The following is a 21,131-nucleotide window of genomic DNA, read 5'->3' on the forward strand; positions in this document are numbered from 1 at the left end:
CGTCGCTAAATAAAACTCAATTGGGACGGATTGTTTCTGTCTCCAATATAATGATTTTAGAGATGGAAATCCACTGTCCCTAAAAATATTTTCTATTGGGACGGTAAGTTTCTGTCGCGTAAAAGTTTTTAGAGACGAATATGTTCCGTCTCTACCCTTGTATGTGGGGACGGTTTTGTCGTCTAAAAAAATAACAATTTAGGGACAATTATTATCCGTCGGTATTACTGTACTTTTTAGAGACGAAACATTTCTGTCTCTATATTACATTATGGGACAATTCCCTCCATCACTAAGGTTATATGTTGGGACAATAATACAATTTTAGGGACGGATATTTTTTGTCGTTAAAACTTAGAGATGGTTTTTCTCTGTTTCTAAAGATCCATGATTGGGACAATTATTTACTGTTTCTATGTTGATTACAGGTACAAAACCTATTTACCTTTTGGTAGGGACAAAAATATTCATCCCTAAAACACACTTTGATATATATTGTACATTAATATCTATCTAATTAAGAAAGATAAATAGAAATAAAATTAAATGAAAATACACAAAATTAATATTAACATAAACTATTCTGAACAAAAGATGATTCTATCCAATTTTTATATTTACATCCCAAAAAGTGTAGCATTTTGTCCAACTATATAATGTTCTTCTCTACCCCCATCCCACCCTACTAGCTTCTTTCATTCTACCAAAAAAAACTTGTTTCTTTCCTTCTACCAAAACAAACTGGGTTCTTCTTGCCTTTTACCAAAACAAACCGGCTTCTTTCCTTCTACAAAGACAAACTGACTTCTTTCCTTGACATTCAGTAACAATATGAACCTGAACAAGTTATATGGGATAAACATTAGTACAATATACTATAAATATTTGGGACTTAAGTAATAATAATTAAATACTCTTAAATAAATAAATAAAATGCACACACCTTAAGCTTTGGATCAACATGATCGCATGATTACTACAACTGTGATGGACCATCTCCATGATTTGAAGCCTAAAAAAATAAAATTCTATCAAGATTTTATTTATAAATTGATTGTATTAAAGATTTCATAAGATGTAGAGAATCAGTATGAAAACACAAACCTCTGTGGACTACATGCTTGCTGAAGTGTTTCCTCTCACAAATTGCATTAACTCATTAAAATCGGACCGCATCGAAGAGATTTCTTCACCTTGTTTTGCTAGCCTCTCTTTCAAATCTCTCACCTCACTTCGCAACTCGGCATTTTCTTACATAAAGACAGCAATGTTTTTATTTGATGTCCCTTTTGGACGTATTACAACTCCAGCTAAGCGCTCTCGACCATGTATATCATCTCCCATTTCATCGCTGAAGATCTCCTCATGCACTGTCATATCCCTTTGTTCTTCCTCAGGTTTCTCCTTGAGTTTGTCTGACATCCGTTTCTGTAAATCATATTAAGTAATAAGAAGTGAGTGAGACATAAATGAGAGACTCATTTGAGAGGTAACATAAGCAATTTTCTAGCTTGTATTTCAGAAAGCAACCTTGAGAAATTTATCCCTAAGAAAATTTTTGTTAGCAATCAAGACTAAATCTCACATATGCAATCTCACAAGTTCAATACAATACATTAACTGGATCCATCCATGATAAATTCCTCCTTCAAATTCAGTGTCACAAGGACCCCTAATGGCAAATTGCCATTCAAATATATTTTTCTGAACATATTAAATCAAAATCAGTTGATTTTCAATAAAGAAGAGAAATAACTTCATTCATGAAATGGGCTGCCACCACTAAAATTGCTTGTAGACTAAGATATGAATGGAAAGTGCTGCGTTCTTGATCTCCCCATGCTTTTGTGGGAAACAAAATATAATTTCTTCAGTTGTCTCAAAGAAAAAATAGCATGCAATTACCAATACATCTCAAGCATGCATACAAAATTCATTATGGAAGCTACAAGACCTAGTTGATGGTGACAACTGAAAATAAAAGGGAAAATTACTTGGACACCCCCTATACTATAGCCATTTTGCTTAGACTCCCCAAAGTTTGAAACAATTACTTGAACACCCCGGTAAATAATAAGGTGCGAAACCATGAAGGGAGAGGAAGAAGGGAAAGAAAGGAAGAGAGAAAGAGAGAAAGCAAGGGAGATAGAGCAGTAATTCAGACATTAATAGACTCTATAGGGGGTTTAGAATCACCCATTATAGCAAAGCAAAGTAGGTTCAGCACCAAGCATAGATCAGAATAAGGTCAAACCACAAGGCAGACCAAGAAAATAGCAGATATATCCCATTCGCAGATTGTAAACAGACATGACCATATCTGTGACCATAAACAGCAACAATAACCAGCCAAAGGTAGCAGCAATATTGAAAATCAACTTAGAGTCAACACAAGCCATAACCAAAAGTTGCAGGGTAGAAGAACAAACCACACAAATCACAGATTGAAGCAGAAAATAGCCAAATCACAAAGAGGCAGAAAATATATGTTTTATTCGTGACGAATAATAAAATCCGTCCCTAGTACGCATTTTATGGGACGGATATCTTGTCCGTCCCAAGATAACTAATCTTTTCTATTGTTTGGGACGGAAATTACATTACCGTCGCTATTAATTTTTATTAGGGACAAAAATATTTTTCCATCTCTAAAAAGCGTCGCCAATACCCTTTTTTGTTGTAGTGTGATGATTTGCCGATGGTGTGATCTCTGACTGCAACCTCTGTATCTGCAATGTTTGCCATGACCAATTTGGCAACACTGTCTCTAGAGCAATTCCTTGCCATAAAGCCAATCGTCCCCTAACATTGATTGTAACCAATATACGGTGTTTGCTTTCAATTTTTTGAGATTTTGACCTGATAAACCCAAAATCACATTGGCCAATCATGAGCCGCCATGTGTCCTGACCCAAGTAGGAAGATCATCCCAAAGCCGGCCACCTTACATTTCACTTGATTGGCTTGGACGAACTATACCATCAAGGACCAAGTCCAGGTACTACGGGTTACTACCATCAACAAGGAAGTCCAGGTACTACGGGCTACTACTATCAACAAGGAAGTCCAAGTACTACGGGCTACTACCATCAACGAGGAAGTCTAGGTACTATGGGCTACTACCATCAACAAGGAAGTCCAGGTACTACGGACTACTACCATCAACAAGGAAGTCCACGTAATACGGGGGCTACTACCATCAACGACCAAGTCCAGGTACTACACGCAAGCTACTACTACCAGCAACAAGATATACATAATCTCATGAGTATAGGGCACCACCTACCAGCAACATAGTCCCAGATGGTCTCAAGCACCAAGGATCTTATCCAACACACTAAGATGTTTAAATGTCTATCCACTAGAAACATCTACCCTACTGGGACTTTATCTCCAGTAGGAAAACAACCAACCAAGAGAAGAATCCTACTACCTAGGAACGTCTATCTACTACGAGGCTTACTCGTCATCAACTAGCTAGGACTCTCCACACCGCCACACTCTACTATAAATGCTAAGGTACTGGTACTCTGCCCCATCAACCCATCTTGAATTCTAACTATTCATATGTTTGCTCAAAGAGATCTAACTTAGGTATCGGAGAGTCCTAGGCCGGAACCACCCGGTTCTCCATTGTCACCCAGGTCCTTTTACAGGTTACAACACTCGAAGGAACTATCAGATGATTTCTTGACACAACAGATTGGTGCCGTCTATGGGAACGACGCTAGCCAATGTACCTACTAGCTCGATTCCTCAATTACTCAATGGAACCATGGGGTAAGGAGACCGCTCCCTCCACTAACAATGCTGCGAGGGAGAGAGATGGGTCACCTCCACCAGAGAGTTCGCGTTGCAGAGCCAATGACCATGTCTCTCAAGAGAGGGAGATCCCAGAAAATGACCAGGTTGGATGTCACCAACACACAGGTTGGTGGTACCTGGTCCAGAAGGTTAGATTAGAAGGTCAGTGTTCCAAGGGCGACTAGGAGGAAGTCACACACCAAGGTGGAGCCGGACCTACGGAGAAGAAGGTCCCTCACGTTCGCACCAAAAGAGAAAACCGACAATGTCGGACATCGACAGTGCTGAAGGAATTTCATCCACCCCTTTCCCTATGGTAGGATCAAGTTGAGGTTGGCGAATGTGGTAAGCCTTCTTCCCCTGGGAAGCCAAAGATTTCTTGGGAGGGGCACGACTGGAAGTACCAGCAGAAACACCAGACGTACCCCTCTGAACTAGGACAGAAACCCTAGGAACTGCGACAACCTCCTCAGATAACATAGGTGGAACCTCCCTAGTTCTCCTAACACCTTCCCCATGGTATAACTACTCAGATTCTTTGAACAAGGAAGCTACATCCCGATCGGACTCAGGAACCGAGGTTTGCTTAGATTTCAACATCTCTCAAAATAAATAAATAAAAAGAGGAGGAGAAAGAAATCAACTGTAGAAGAAAAGGAAAAGGAACCTACTTGAGTAAGAGAGGTGTACTTGAAGAAAAAGAACGCAGAGTGGGATAGCTTTAGAGGTGGAATGAAGTCAGAGAATCAGGAGATTTTCAAGCTTAGAGAACTCGAAGATGATGGAGAAGAGAAGCCCCGGGAAGTTGGAACACTTTGTACCCTTGGGGAAAGATCCAAGGCTCCTGATCCAATCAGTGATTTTAATTGAACAGTCATGATGAGAGGAAAAGATGAAAGAAGCAGGTGTTTTGAGAATGAGGTAAGCTACCTCGATAAAGAAAGCACCAGGAAAGCAAGAAATTTAAATTCGAACTTTATGATATCCTTTCAACTTTCCTCAAAAGGCGTAAAATCTGGAAGATATTTTGGATCCACGTGCGAACAACGGCGAATGGCAGCGTAGTTATGAAGACCCTTGAGGGTAAAGTCGTCCAAAAGAGGAATGCAATTCAAAAAGAAAGTAATTTATGACCGGTACCCAGTTTTGCTGGGCATTAAACCGATCATCATCGAGACATAATGACGAGCAAAGATTGTAGATAACCAAGCATAAAAGTCGAAGCGCTTCTGTATATGATGAATGGATAATTCTCCCCATACCTCATTCCAGGTAAGGGGAGTAGGGGGCAAATGATACACCACACTTTACCTACCCAATTTGGGTGTGACACATGGAATGATTTGGATTATAAATGACCGAGCCACGACCAGGATAGGGCAGACCACTAACAAAATGGTTATATTGGTCTAGACACGTCATCAAGATCAGATAAGAACTTCCTAGTGGATGGAGGCTGATAACCATAATTGACAGGCGAGAAGATCCTAGATCCCTCTTTTTGGAAGGGTTTCCTAATCTGAGCATAGGGGGACCACCTTATAGGGAAGGAAAGCCCACTGGCGAATCCCAAGGAAGATTAGAGAAAGGAGGTTGGAGAAACTAATATAAATAAGGGTCTTCACACCCATGTAAAGGCATTCTTTTTTGATCAATAGAGAAATCAAGAAACCCTAAAGAGTATTCTTGGTTTTCCATAATCTTTTTCTAGCACAGTCTAGCTTGAAAGTTGCAGTGTTTGAGGATTTCCATCGAGCATCATTCTTTGTGCAACAGGGCCCATTTCTGTTTTTTGGCTTACCAATATATCCTTGTATTTTCAAATTGTCAAACAAAAATTGTTCCAAAATTTGTCAAAGTTAAACTACCTGTTTTTCAATTCCCAAATCTTCACATCTTCATACAGGAAAATTGTGTTAGTGACTTCAACTTTCCAAATCCGCTACACTTGAATTCCTTAAAACCTACCCATAATAAGTATTTATACTATAAGGAAACATTGCCTTATTATCATCACCATCATCATTAACTAGTCACAACATTACGATTTTTTTTAAATAAAAAGGGTAAATTACACATTACCCCCTGGTTTTCAAACGAAACTCAGATCACCCCCTGGTTTTTGAAAAAACTCAAATCACCCCTTGGTGTAGACCCCAATATGATAAATTAGTCCCTACCGTTAGTTTTATGCTGTTAAGTGATGTTGTTAGCTAGTTAAATAAATTTAAACTCCTAAACTACCCTTAACCAATATTGAAGATGAAGGAAGGGATTGTAAATTTAATTATAATGTTTTAGTACAAGGGTAAAATAGTCCTTTCACACCAATAACTAACAACATACTAACACCGTTACTGTAGAGGGGATGATTTAAGTTTTTTCAAAAACCAGGGGATGGTCTGAATTTCGTTTGAAACCAGGGGATGATGTGTAATTTTCCAAATAAAAATTAACAATTGCGCGATCATTTTGTTATATTCATAGCTGTTTTTTTTTTTTTTTTTGGTAAATTGTTATAGTCATATCAAGCTTCGCTAAAACATAATTGATAGTGGCCTTGAGCTGGTGATTGACGGACCTTTATCCCCGGAGGTTCGCTGACCGGTACAGTTGTGTGGTTCCTCTCATAGGGGGACTGAAATAACCATTCGACCCTCTGACCGAACACACCGCCTGGGTGGGGTCCACCCCTCTTTTATTAGAAGCACTAGGGAACCGTATCGGGGGGAACCGCAGGTGATAAAAATTCGGTGATTGACCACTCGTTTTTGTTTTTGTTTTTTTTGGTAAAGGACACCACTCGTTCAAAGCATGAGGTTTGGTGTCTTGAGTTTGAGACACTTTTCTCGTGTAGTGTACATAGCCTGTCTTGCACTCCTGTCCTGCTTTCAATAAGTGCAGGTCCTTTGGACCCCTCTGTCTTGTCCCCTTTGGGGGTCTCTGTCTGGCCCTCCTAGGTATGGCCCTATAGTGGACCATCTAGAACCCGAAAGAAAATTGAAACTAAAACATAAGAAGCACCTCTTTGGTGTCAATTTGAACGGTTCTGGTATTTGGGATGGGTCTTTACCAATATCGGTATCAAAGGTGTCGATCCCAATATCATCCAAATACATCAAACTCTAGACATAAAACTTGAACAAAAGAACATGAAATATACCTTTTGAATGGATATTGATAGTTGCAGTCCCATCTATTACCTGATTGGTATTGTGGTACTGATATCATTGGGAATTCCATCGCAAAACCGTCCCATCTCATTTATTATTCAGTACCAAAATCAGATCCCAATACTGTCCCATTTATTAATAGAACGGTCCGGTATTAAGTTTAGCGGGACAGTCCCAAATTGACACCCTTACCTCTCTCTCGTGGGGTTCTAGTTCATGGTATCAGTATCAATAGCAGTTAATACCGCTACAGAATGTACCATATTGGATCAGAATCAATTAAAAAATGTAGGAAAAAAATACCATTTTGATTAGTACCTTCGATCAGGGTTTTAGTGCATGGTACCGGAACGGGTATCTGTCAATCCGAAAAACAATATGGTATCAGCATGGATCGACCATAACAGACAAATATGCCCTTGATTCTCCTTTAAAAATGGGAATTTTGACCATTTTACCCCTTTTTGGTATCGTGTCACCGATGCGATATCAAGATCCATCACTTGCAAAACCGATTTGATGATCGATCAGATAGTGATACCTAAAATACGGACCAACACAACTAGGTGGTGATTGGCAAAAGGACAGCCCCATCTGAATCCATTGACCATATTCTGCTGGAATGCCCAATTGCTTGCCTTGTATGGTTTGGAAGCTCCCTTTCCTACATCCCACCAATCTCACCAACCATTTCTGTTGCCTCTTGGATCGAAAGTTGGAATTCTACCACTGGTAAGGATAAGGACGCTCATAAGTTTCTCTCGGGTCGCTGTGCTTTTCGCTGCTGGTAGATTTGGAAAGCCAGAAATGACAAACTGTTTCAAAGGAAGGTTTGGACGCCGAAAGAGATTATCTTTGCAGCCGAGCGTGTCCATGCAGAATTCTTGGACGCCAACCCAGTAATTTGTAAACAGCGCCAGCCTCCCTCTACTACTAGCACAACCAGATCATGGCTCGCTCCTCCTGAGGGGTCTGTTAAGATCAACTCCGATGCCTCTCTTTCCTTTGCCAAGCGCACGGGTGGTCTGGGCTTTATTTTTTGCAATCACAGAGGTGAAATCCTAAAGGCAGTTTCGGAGCCATCCTTGTTTCATGATGCTCCAATTGGGGAAGCACTAGCTTTGATCCTTCTACATACAATAGGAGACTGCCATGATCATGTCATTGCTGAATCAGACTGCCTGGACTTGATCAAATGTTGCCAAAATCATGCCACCGCGCCTCCCTTTGCAACCACACAGATTATCCAGGACATTCATCACCTCTCCTCTTACTTCCTTACATGTTCTTTCACCCATGTTTCAAGAGACATCAACCTAGCTGCGGATGCTCTCATGGAGGGCCCTGTCAGTTTCATGTATGACGGAATGGGCCACTTCCTCTCCTTGGCTCAAGGACCTTTGCAATCCTGAGACCTTGGCTTGTACACGAGTTGTTAATGAATAAACTCTTTCTCTACCAAAAACAAAAGAAAAAAAGATTGGCAAAAGGACTGGTTACCCATTGAGGTTAGTAGGAAAAGTGATATTTGCGTTTTGCTGGAAAGCTTTTGTTTTTTTTGGTAGAGAAAGAGTTATTCATTAACAACTCGTGTACAAGCCAAGGTCTCAGGATTGCAAAGGTCCTTGAGCCAAGGAGAGGAAGTGGGCCATTCCGTCATACATGAAACTGAGAAGGCCCTCTGGGCGAGAGCATCAGCAGCTAGGTTGATGTCTCTTGAAACATGGGTGAAAGAACATGTAAGGAAGTAAGAGGACAGGTGACGAATGTCCTGGATAATCTGTACGGTTGCAAAGGGAGACGCAGTGGCATGATTTTGGCAACATTTGATCAAGTCCAGGCAGTCTGATTCAGCAATGACATGATCGTGGCAGTCTCCTATTGCATGTAGAAGGGCAGTTCGCAAAGCTAGTGCTTCCCCAGTTTAAGCATCATGAAACAAGGATGGCTCCGAAACTGCCTTTAGGATTTCACCTCTGTGATTGCGAAAAATAAAGCCCAGACCACCCGTGCGCTTGGCAGAGGAAAGAGAGGCATCGGAGTTGATCTTAACAGACCCCTTAGGAGGAGCGAGCCATGATCTGGTTGTGCTAGTAGTAGAGGGAGGCTGGCGCTGTTTACAAATTACTGGGTTGGCATCCAAGAAGTCTGCAAGGGCGTGCTCGGCTGCAAAGATAATCTCTTCCGGCGTCCAAACCTTCTTTTGAAACAGTTTGTCATTTCTGGCTTTCCAAATCTGCCAGCAGAGGAAAGCATAGCGACCTGAGAGAAACTTACGAGCGTCCTTATCCTTACCAGCGGTAGAATTCCAACTTTCGATCCAAGAGGCAACAGAAATGGTTGGTGAGATTGGTGGGATGTAGGAAAGGGAGCTTCCAAACCATACAAGGCGAGCAATTGGGCATATTCTGCTGCTGGAAAGCTAGTGCCTGGTGAACTTTTTCAAAACCCTCAAAATATAAGCTAGTCCCCTTATATTACATAGGTAGTACCACAAGGGGGTTTCATATGTCATGACATATGTACATCATTAGTCCACATGCCTACATAACAATGAACATGTGACACAATGTTACCATATTTTTTCTAGATTAGAATCAAGATGGCAGGTTTGTAATTGTCCTGGGGACTCACAAAAGTGACAGAAAAGTACCAATTGCTGGTCTACCTCTAACCAATAGTGCTTGAAATTAAAAATGCTATGTATCAAATTGGGCCTTACACAAAGAGTCATTCTTATATAGAAAGCAGAGATTAGAAGCTTTATCAGAAATATATAGAAGGTCTTTGATAAGCTCCTAGGGCCCAAGGATGTTTGGTTGGAGATGGAAGAACATCGGTGATTTGCTTGTTTGAGCACCACACTTCTTGGATCTTCAACCCCATACTCGTGGCAAATATGGTCAATTTAAAAACAATGTCTATTTCTTTAAATTGGGCCTTACAAGGTTCTGGGTTTGGATGGCTCTCTTCAGAGGTTATTTCACTCCCATAGGGCTGTTGGTCCTATTACTATTAAAGCTGTCTAGCGGTTCTTTACCAATGGTTTTATGTTTCGGGAATTTAACAAAACAGGCATTACTTTAATTCCTAAGACAAAGCACCCTTTGACACTCAGTCAGTTTAGACCAATTAGCCTTTGCTTCATTGCTTATAAAATCATAGAAAAATGTTTGATCAGTAGGCTTAAGCCCCTTCTCAATAGCTTGATGAGTCTACATCAAAGTGCCTTTATCTCTTCACATGCAATTTCTGATAATATTTTTGTTGCACATGAAGTCTTACACCAAATACGTCGTAAGAAGGGTAAAAGTGGAATGATGGCTCTTAAGCTTGATTTAAGTAAAGCTTATGACAGGATTGAGTAGTCTTTCCTTGATAAAGTTTTTCCAAAAATGGGGTTTGATCCTACTTAAGTTAATTGGATAATGTAATGTGTCTCTACTGTAGAGTTCCATATCAAATTCAATGGTGGTGTGATTGGTACTGTTAAGCCCCATCGAGGGCTTAGATAAGGCTGCCCATTAAGCCTCAATCTCTTTATTCTCTGTCAAGAGGTTCTTTCATGTCATTTGGTTAATGCTGAGATTTCTCGTTCTTTCTTGGGTTTTAAAACTAGTAGGAGAGGTCCCTGCATCTCATATCGTTTCTTTGCAGATGGTTGTTTTCTTTTTTCAAAAGCTGATATGAGGGTTGCTGCATTATAAGTCAAATTCTGCAGAATTATTGCAATGTCTCTGGGCAACAATTAAACTCTAGCTAATCTAGCTTCACTTTCAGCTCTAATACCCTAGCTGACCTTAGGAGAATGATTGCTACTTCTTTATCCCTTTTGGAGGTTGCTAATCATGGGAAATATCTAGGATTACCACCAGAATTAGGCAGAAACAAACAAATGTTGTTCGGCAGTATTGTTGAGAGTGTGAAGAAAGACGAATTCCAATTACCGAAACCCGCTTCTACAAATAGTGAAAATAAAATTTCCACTAGCTCAAGACTCACAACCAAAAAATTGAAGAAGAACAATAATATTACTCCAATAGGATAAGAGAAGATAAACTTTTTCAGATACAGAGATGTTGGGCAATGAGGACAAGCTTGCACACAGGGTAATATGGTTGATTGATTGATTCGATTGATTGGAGAAATAGGGTTCTTTATAGGTAAGTGAAAGGAGAAGATCAAGGCAATTGACCAACTTCCAAGATTGAAGTTATGTGAACCGAGAGATATGAATGGAGAAGGTGGAACTTGGAAATGATGATAGGATGGGAAAGGGTCACTCAATGGAATGGATGCTTACATGGGAAAGGAAGGCTTAAGTTGGGAAATCAGGACATAAGAAAGAGGTTTTGACTAGGGAAATGGATGGGTGGAGGGTGATGTGGGAAATGTGCAAGCAAGCTCAAATATCAAGGCCCACACACAAAATACATAAATTCCTCACTACATCTCTCAAAAATAAAAAAACAGATAATTCCAAAAGTTAAACTTTAAGATTTAACACTCCCCCTTAAAGTGAACTTTTGGAAACAAGCCCAAGTTTGGCTCGAAGATTTTCAAACGGTCCTTTTGAGAGTGACTTTGTGAAGATATCAGCAACATTTTCTTTGCTCCGTACCTCCTATACATCAATGGACCCATCAAGCACCTTCTCACGAATAAAATGATGCTCGATCTCAATATGTTTGGTTCTTGCGTGACACACCGGATTAGTAGCAAGTTTGATGGCGCTTTGATTGTCACCAAGAATAACAGTAGATTTGTGAATGGGTGCATAAACATCTTCGATGAGCCGACGAAGCCAAATACATTCTTAGGCAGCAAGTGTGGATGCCTTATACTCCGCTTCCGTAGTAGAAAGAGAAATTGAATCTTGCTTTTTGCTGCACCATGAAACACATCCTGAGCTGTAAGAGAACACATACCCAGAAATAGATCTTCGATCATCTAAGTCACCACCAAAATCAGCATCTTCCTTACGCCTAATCTTTATGTTGGCATCAAGAGGAGTAGAGCACAGCTTGCTTGAATTAATCCTAAATCTTTCAATAAGCTTTTTGGCATATCCCTTTTGAGATAGAAAAATGCCATCATTCACCTTTTCTACTTCCAAGCTAAGGAAATGATTTAGTTCACCCAAATCTTTCATTTCAAACCAAATAGAGAGTTCAGCCCTAAGCTTTGCAACCTCCCCTTCATCATTGCCTGTAATAATCATATCATCCACATACAATAAGACAATCATGTGTAGTGATTCCTGCTTCTTAACAAAAAGACTAGAATCTGAGTTAGAAGCAAAATATCCACAAAAATGTAAGTACTCAGCAATCTTTCCATACCAAGGCCTTGGACCCTGCTTTAACCCATAAAGAGCTTTCTTGAGTTTGCAGACATGATTAGGATGAGAAATGGAAACATACCCAGGTGGCTGATCCATGTAAATGTCCTTTTCAATTTCACCATATAAGAAAGCATTTTTTACATCAAATTGCCATAGCTTCCATCCAAGAGATGCCGCCAAGGAGATCACAACTTGAACAGAAGTCATCTTTGCTACCGGACTGAAGGTTTCCTCATAATCTTCTCCATATCTTTGAGAAAAACCCCTTGCTACAAGTCTTGCTTTGAACCGATCAACACTTCCATCCGACTTCCTTATTATTTTGAACACCCATTTACAAGTAACGGGTTTCACTTCCTTGGGCTTTGGCACTAGGTCCCAAGTTTCATTTTTCATGAGAGCTTGCATTTCTTCATTCATTGCAACCACCCATTCTTGAACACCTTTTGCTTCATCAAAAGAAGAAGGTTCATTTTCATAAATAGGTCCAGCAAATAAACACTCAATAGTACTTACCAAGTTGCCATCCCGATATCTGATCGGCTTCACAACTTGCCTTCCAGACCTTGTGACTTTTGGAGCATTTGCTACCTCCATAGTAGCATCCTCCTCTTCTTGTGCAGCATGAAAATTATTTTCACTCCCCCTATCTTGATGCTCTCCTATAGCTGAAGAAGAAGAACTTCTAGTCATCACTGGTGATGATGATTGACTAGACACTGTAGGACCTGAGGATGTGATTGGCACGTTAATTGCCATTTCTTGGTTGCTCTCCATTGTTACTGAAGCACCACAATTACCAAGGGTAGCACCACCTGGGCTATAATAAGCAGAGATTTCATCAAAGTTTACATCACGAGAAACTTTAAATTTGTGAGTTTCTGGATCCATGCATTTTCACCCTTTTCTTCTTTCATCATAACCGATGAAGATACATTTTTTCGCCTTGGCATCCAATTTATACCTTTGTGAATCTGGAATGTGAATATACCAAATCGAACCAAAGACCTTAAAGTCTTTCACATTAGGCTTTTCCTTATACATCATCTCATATGGAGACTTCATCTTAATTGGGCTAAGAGGAACCCGATTGATAACATAAGCTGCACATGCCATACCTTCTGCCCATAAGGCTTTGGGTAAATTTTTGCCATATAGCCAGCTTTTGCATGTCTCCGAAATGTGCCAAATCTTCCTCTCGGCCACGCCATTTTGCTGAGATGTGTTGGCACATGTGAATTGCCTTTGAATACCATGTTTACTACAAAAGAGCTCAAACTCATCAGAGGTAAACTCTCCCCCATTATCGGTCCTCAATCGCTTGATTTTTCTATCAAGCTCACCTTCAACTTTTTCTTTAAACTCCTTGAACCTGGAGAAAACATCTAATTTTTCTTTAACAAAGTATACCCATGTGAACCGGGTAAAATCATCAACAAAAATTAACATATAGCGGAAGCCCAAAAAAGTAGGTGTGCGTGAAGGACCCATCAAATCACTATGAATAAGATCCAATGGTGATTTAAATCTAGTGAGAGACCTATCAAAAGGTAGGCGATGTGCCTTACCAAATTGACATCCCTCACAAACTACTCCATTACCGAATGTGGTAAGGTGAGGTAACCCAACAACTAGATTTTTATTCACCATGACTTTTAATTTATCCATACTTAGATGCCCCAATCTAGCATGCCAAAGTGAAGTATTATCATTTGTGCTCATCTTATCAACATAAGAAGTAGAGGCTGATAATACAAATAAATCTTTTACTCTCTTACCGGTATGAACAACGTCCGCCTCAAGTTGGGAGATATTTCGAAGAAACTTGACGTCTTTAGGCCCGAACAAGACATAGTGGCCGGAATCCACTAGATTAGTCACTGAGAACAAATTCTTTTTCATCCCTGATACATGGTACACACTTTTCAGTGTGATTGGATCATGATCAACACCTTTGAAGATGATAGTGCCTTCTTTCTCCACCCGATGAACGGTGTTGTCTGCAGTGACAACAACATCGTTACCTTCATAGTGTTGAAGGCTAGAGAAGTTGGAGTCGTCGCCGGTTAGATGATGACCACAACTGGAGTCCACGATCCAATCAGTCTTGTAATTGATAGTGGCACAAGCATCAATTGAGGTAGTATCTGCTACAAAGCAACTACCCCAATTTTCTTCAGATTTGTCATTCTTTTCAGCTACATGGCCACCCTTTAATTTCACTCTGCACTTCTTCTTTATATGTCCAAGCTTACCACACCGGTAACATTTGAAACTCTTTTTGTTTGAATTCCCTTTGCTTGAGGATTCTCCATCATCTCCATCTTTTTTCTTCTCTTTTTCAATCTTGCAATTTTTCTTACTTCCCGAGAATAATGCATCATCTTCTCGACTAGAAATTGAACAACCCACCATTTGTTGAGCTAGAGACTCTTGAGAAGAAAGAAGATTCTCTAACTCTACCAAGGATGGCTCTTGAGCCCACCCTTGAATAGATGTAATGAACGGGATATATTCCTTCTTTAAACCACGAATGATATGACGTTTCATTCATGACTCAGAAATTGGTTCTTCCGGATTGAGAGAGGAAATTTCAAAACAAAGGTTCTTAATCTTTAAGAAAAATTGAGAGATGGAAAGATTACCTTGAGAACTATTGGCCAACTCATTCTCCAATAATTGTAATCGAGCAACATTCTTTTTATTGAACAACCCATTGAGGGTGTTCCATATATCAGATGTCGTCCTACACCCAATGATATGATCAAAAAAATCATGAGCAATAGACCTCTTCAAAATGAACTCGGCCTTTGCATCAGAAATCTTCCATTTCTTCAATGCATTGGCATTTTCTTCCGTGGCTTCTGGTGCCACTCTAGTATCACCACCAACAACCTCCCACAAGTCATCACCAAGAAGGTAAGATGATGAGCACATTTATGTGTGAAATCTTAGGGCATAAAACATATATTTTATCACATTGGACAGAGTTACTCGGTGCTTTCTTGTGCTTTTCAGGGTTTAGGTGAATTCTTGTGAAATGGAGGAGATGATGCTAAAGAAATGTTTTTAAGCTGTTTAGAGGTGCTAATGGCTTGGATGCGTAGCCCATCGAGTCAGCTTCGTAATGGTTTAAACGACACTTAATTCCGAGTTGAAACGAAGAAGTTACGGTCGTTTCCGTAATGAAGCGCGAAAATGGCCTACAGGGGTTTATTTGTAATTATTGACAGTCGTCCGGAGACAAAGTGAAGCGGAAGTTCGGATTCTAGGGGCCTTAACATAATTATCAGAAATTACTTTCCTGTACCCGAAAGATTCCATTTGGAGAGCTATGGACAGTCCAACTTCAACTTGAGATATCTTGGGCTCCCCAACTCTGAATTGGACGAAATTTGGGTCTATTTTAGGTGATTTTTCGTAAGGAACACAATGGTGAGGCCTATATAAGCACCCCATGATCCACGTTTTCTGAAAGACAGAATGGGTATTTTATTTATTCTTGAAGGAGTCCTAGTCATTACCCTTACTCTCTCTCTCCTCCAACTTCTCAAGGGCACTTCTGGAATTCTACTTGGGATAGATTTATATTTTCTCATCTATGGAAGGTTGAAAAATCAAAGATGCTTTGATTTTATTGCTTAGAGAAGATATCTACAAAGAAAAGGAAGCACTTGTTAGAATTGGAAGTTTATTTTTCTAGAAATAGAAGGTCTATGTAAACAATCTTCTTTTCTTCTTCTTTCTTTTTTTTTCTTTTTTCTTAGGATTCAAGGCATTGTAAAAGAGGAAAGAGAAGAGAATATTCTCTTTTCTTAGGGAATATTTCTCCTACACTTCCATCTTCTCTCTTCTCCTCTCTTCCACCTATAAATACCCCCTACCTCTCTTGTAAAAATGGTTCATTCACTTAGTAAAATTTCTTCTCTTCTTCTCCTTCTAATTTGTGATTTTTGGCTTTTCTAAGTTCTAGTTTGTTTTTATGATTTTTAGTTAATGGTTATAATAGGTTTAGTTTATGGGGGTAACAATGGTGATGAGAATGTGAGTCCTCAATTTCAATACAATTCTTTTGACATTTACAATCACGGGTGGAGTGATCATCCTTATTTCTCGTGGGATCAATGGAATAACCAAGCTGGACCACCCAATTTCCAATATCATGGTCAGTATGGTTCTCCAATGCCCAACCCTCCATTGAATCTCAATGGGCCACCTCTCCTTGAACCATACCACCAACCCCCTGAATTTCAGAACATGGGTGAGGCCAAACTGAGTGAGCTTGAAAAATACATAAACCTTTTCACAATAAGCCAAAATACCATGGAGAAACAACTCTCTCAACTGATAACCATGGTGCAAGAGGAGGAAACGAGTACATTACCTAGTTAGCCTGAACCGCCGCATCCCCAGTTTAATGATATTGAAAGTCCACCACCCCAATTTGAGGTTAATGAGAGTCACTCCCAACAAGATGCTTTTCATGACAATTTATTTGTTGAGATTGAGTTTCCTAAAGATATTAGTGAAGCGAGGTTTGATGAGCTACCTGGGGAAGTCTACCTTTTGCCTGAAATTTCTGATTTGAGTGAGCCTAGTGAATTTATTGATTTAGAATCAGATTTTCATGATAACATAGAAAGCCAGGAAATTCAATCTCCCCCTCTCTCTTTGGAAAACTTAGATAATTGTCATTTGGAGGATTTCATTGTCTCACATGTTGATTTGTCTCCAAACCTAGACCTCCTAGGTTTGATGATTTTATTGAGGAGGACAATGTTAGTCATAATGCCTTTCAAGCATATTTCCATGATCCTTATTTGGCAAACCAAGTTATGCAAAGAGCAGATAGTTGTATTGCCAGGATTGATTTGCGTAAACCTCTAATTTTTTATGATTATTTAGATGAGGTTATTCATAATCCTTTTTATGCTTATTGTGATCCATTTTTATTGATTTTTCTAAGAATGATAGGTGTTCTACATTGCAAATGGGAGAGGAGGGATGGATTTATGGCCTGAGTTTTAATGCCTTCATTTTCCACTGTCCCATAAGGATAGATTTTTCTATTGGATATTTCTCAGTTGTGCTTAGCTTCCATATTATTTCTCGCTTTACTAAAATTCATGGTCGAGTGTTTTCTGGGTCTGAAGCTATTTCTCCATTTACTGGCCATGGATTGAGATTTCTGTTGCTGCTCCTAACACTTTTTGTAGAGCTCATGACTCTTCATGATCCTCTTTGTTGATTATATCCGGTAAGCCCCTTCATCTCCTCCCTTGTCCTTATTCTTTCTTTTATGCATGCATTGAGGACACTGCATGAATTAAGTGTGGGGGGGGGGATGTTGGGTTTAATTGGTGAATTTTGATTGTGACAATAGTTTGGTTTTGTGCATATGTCTCTTTGATTGCAAAGCGAGAGAAAGAGGGAATTAGGTGTCCTAGCATGCGAAATAATAAAAAATCTCTTTTCAAGGACGATAATTGGTTTGTATCCGGTGAGAGGGATTGAATTGAAAAATATGAGCGTTATTTCGTTTGATGGCTAGATTCCTCTATGTGCTTTATGGACCCTTTGATCTTTTGGCTAGTAGTTGAGACCAATTTGTTTGTGGCAAGGCAAGGCATGAAAGTGGAACTGAATGAAAAAAAAAAAAAAAAATAAGGAACAGAAAAGAAAAGTGGAATTCCTTGGGACTAGACAGGGCACTGTGCCTCATGAAGTAGGGTGACTTGATCGAAATTCCTTGGAAAGAAACTCAAAAAAAACTCTTGCATCAATGTCTCAATGTCTTTATGGATATATGCAAAAAGCGAAGCTACCAAGTATTTGGGTGTCTTGTGTATGCTCCACCATGTCATTCAAAGAACAGTAGTGGAGTAGAAATAGAGTTTGTGGAAAAAGAAAGAAAAAAAAAAAAAAAAGCTTTTGCCTTAATGCCTGAAAAGAAAGTATGGTCAATAATACTCAATGCCTAAGTCTTTGGTTCCAACGATGCTATCGGTGGTTTACTTGAAGGTGAGTAGTGTTCAGAAAATATGAGGAGATCCCTTGACCTTGATGCATGCTTGTTACTTGAATTGATGTGGGGTGATAAAATTCAAGTGTGGGGGAACCTTTGGCCCCTTGATCTTTAGTTGAGCACTTTTTTGGATTATGTGCACTGTCTTACTTATGCCATGATTAAAATTTACAGTATTTATTTTTAATTTAATTTTGGGTGTACATTCAATGCAAACACCCACGAGACACAACTCATCCACTAGGGGTAACCTAGGGGTTCAAAGGCTTGTTGCACATGCTAAGTGCAACCGTGATTCCTACGAAAGTGAGTTAGGATTTTCGGCATTCTAAGTTAGTTTTTCTTTTGCTTTACTTGAGGACAAGTAACGTTCAAGTGTGGGAGAATCTGATGAGCACATTTATGTGTGAAATCTTAGGGTATAAAGCATATATTTTATCACATTGGACAGAGTTACTCGGTGCTTTCTTTTGCTTTTCAGGGTTTAGGTGAATTCTTGTGAAATAGAGGAGATGATGCTAAAGAAATGTTTTTAAGCTGTTTAGAGGTGCTAATGGCTTGGATTCGTAGCCCATCGAGTCAGCTTCGCAACGGTTTAAACGGCACTTGATTCCGAGTTGAAACGAAAAAGTTACGGTCGTTTCCGTAACGAAGCACGAAAATGGCCTGTAGGGGTTTATTTGTAATTATTGACAGTCGTCCGGAGACAAAATGAAGCGGAAGTTCGGATTCTAGGGGCCTTAACATAATTATCAGAAATTACTTTCCTGTACCCGAAAGATTCCATTTGGAGAGCTATGGACAGTCCAACTTCAACTTGAGATATCTTGGGCTCCCGAACTCCAAATTGGACGAAATTTGGGTCTATTTTGGGTGATTTTTCGCAAGGAACACAATGGCAAGGCCTTTATAAGCACCTCATGCTCCACGTTTTCTGAAGTACAGAATGGGTATTTTATTTATTCTTGAAGGAATCCTAGTCATCACCCTTACTCTCTCTCTCCTCCAACTTCTCAAGGGCACTTCTGGAATTCTACTTAGGATAGATTTATTTTGAAAGATATTCTTTCACCTATGGAAGGTTGAAAAGTCAAAGATGCTTTGATTTTATTGCTTGGAGAAGATATCTGCAAAGAAAAGGAAGCACTTGTTAAAATTGGAAGTTTACTTTTCTAGAAATAGAAGGTCTATGTAAACAATCTTCTATTCTTTTTCTTTCTATTTTTTTTTCTTTTTTTCTTAGGATTCAAGGCATTGTAAAAGAAGAAGGAGGAGAGAATATTCTCTTTTCTTAGGGAATATTTCTCCTACACTTCCCTCTTCTCTCTTCTCCTCTCTTCCCCCTATAAATACCCCTTGCCCTTTGGGTTGTAACAGGTTAGTTTTTTAATTCAATTTTTAGTTAGTTTCTAGATCAATTTTAATTCAGTTTTTTAGTGTAATTTTTAGCTCATTCACTTAGTGAAATTTCTTCTCTTCTTCTCCTTCTAATTTGTGATTTTTGGCTTTTCTAAGTACTAGTTTGCTTTTATGATTTTTAGTTAATGGTTATAATAGGTTTAGTTTATGCTTTGATTTCAATTTAAGTCTTCAATTGGGTTGTAATTTCTTAATTCTAGTTTAGGTTTTAAGCCTTCTAGTCTAAGTTCTTAAGTTGATGACAAGACTTGAGGATTTAGAAGAGGAGGCCAGGGTAAGTTTATGCAAGTATTCAAGCTTTTCAATTACATTCATGCAAGCACATCCAGGTTTAACTATCTAAAGTCTCAATCTCATTCTCCATCTCCTCTATCTCTCTCTATCTTCTTCTTTTTCCCCCTCTATTTCTTTTATTTTAATTTTATATGGTTGTGGTTTATGGATGCATTTTTATTCCTTTATTTCTTTTTATGTGGTTAGTATGTGTGGCTACATTTTTATTCCTTTCAATTCGCTTTAGCTTGATAGGTTAGATGCTCATGTGTTAGGACACCAACTTAATCCCTTAATTTTGTTAGATGCTTATGAGTTAGGATGCATTAATTTTTATTAGTTTTATTAGTTTAATTTAATATTTTAATTTGGTTCACTTTGCATTACTTTTAAGTTAGTTAAATAGAGTGGCGTATATCTCTTCGTGTTTGACCCGTAGCTACGATTGACCCGTACGCTTGCGGTATAATTTTTAAACTCAAACATAAGACTCCATGCATGACCGCCATACCTTGTAATTGGATTGATTGAGAGCCTCAATACCAAGCCCGACAACCCTTCCACTTGAATCCATTTGGAGCAACAATTGAGCTTCTTCACCAAGAGAATCTTGAAGACACCAAGCTACTACTCTTGTAGCTCTGATACCATGTGAAGAAAGACGAATTCCAATTACCGAAACCCGCTTCTACAAATAGTGAAAATAAAATTTCCACTAGCCCAAGACTCACAACCAAAAAATTGAAGAAGAACAATAATATTACTCCAATAGGATAAGAGAAGATAAACTTTTTCAGATATAGAGATGTTGGGCAATGAGGACAAGGTTGCACATAGGGTAATATGGTTGATTCATTGATTCGATTGAATGGAGAAATGGGGTTCTTTATAGGTAAGTGAAAGGAGAAAATAAAGGCAATTGACCTACTTCCAAGATTGAAGTTATGTGAACCGAGAGATATGAATGGAGAAGGTGGAACTTGGAAATGATGATAGGATGGGAAAGGGTCACTCAATGGAATGGATGCTCACATGGGAAAGGAAGGCTTACATTGGGAAATAGGGACATAAGAAAGAGGTTTTGACTAGGGAA

The 21,131-nt window shown here is 39.2% G+C and overlaps 1 long non-coding RNA gene across 1 annotated transcript; it reads right to left on the bottom strand.

The window, feature by feature from the left end:
* Nucleotides 1–1,629: 1,629 nt before the first annotated feature.
* On the bottom strand, nucleotides 1,630–20,607 carry LOC122641867. The gene is made up of 3 exons (XR_006329975.1): nucleotides 20,595–20,607; nucleotides 13,420–13,424; nucleotides 1,630–1,704 (listed from the first exon to the last, which is right to left on the bottom strand). It is a non-coding gene; the product is annotated as an uncharacterized LOC122641867 (long non-coding RNA).
* Between the last annotated feature and the right edge of the window lie 524 nt (nucleotides 20,608–21,131).

Source organism: Telopea speciosissima, chromosome 10, assembly GCF_018873765.1.
Source record: "Telopea speciosissima isolate NSW1024214 ecotype Mountain lineage chromosome 10, Tspe_v1, whole genome shotgun sequence".
Classification (NCBI taxonomy): Eukaryota; Viridiplantae; Streptophyta; class Magnoliopsida; order Proteales; family Proteaceae; genus Telopea; species Telopea speciosissima.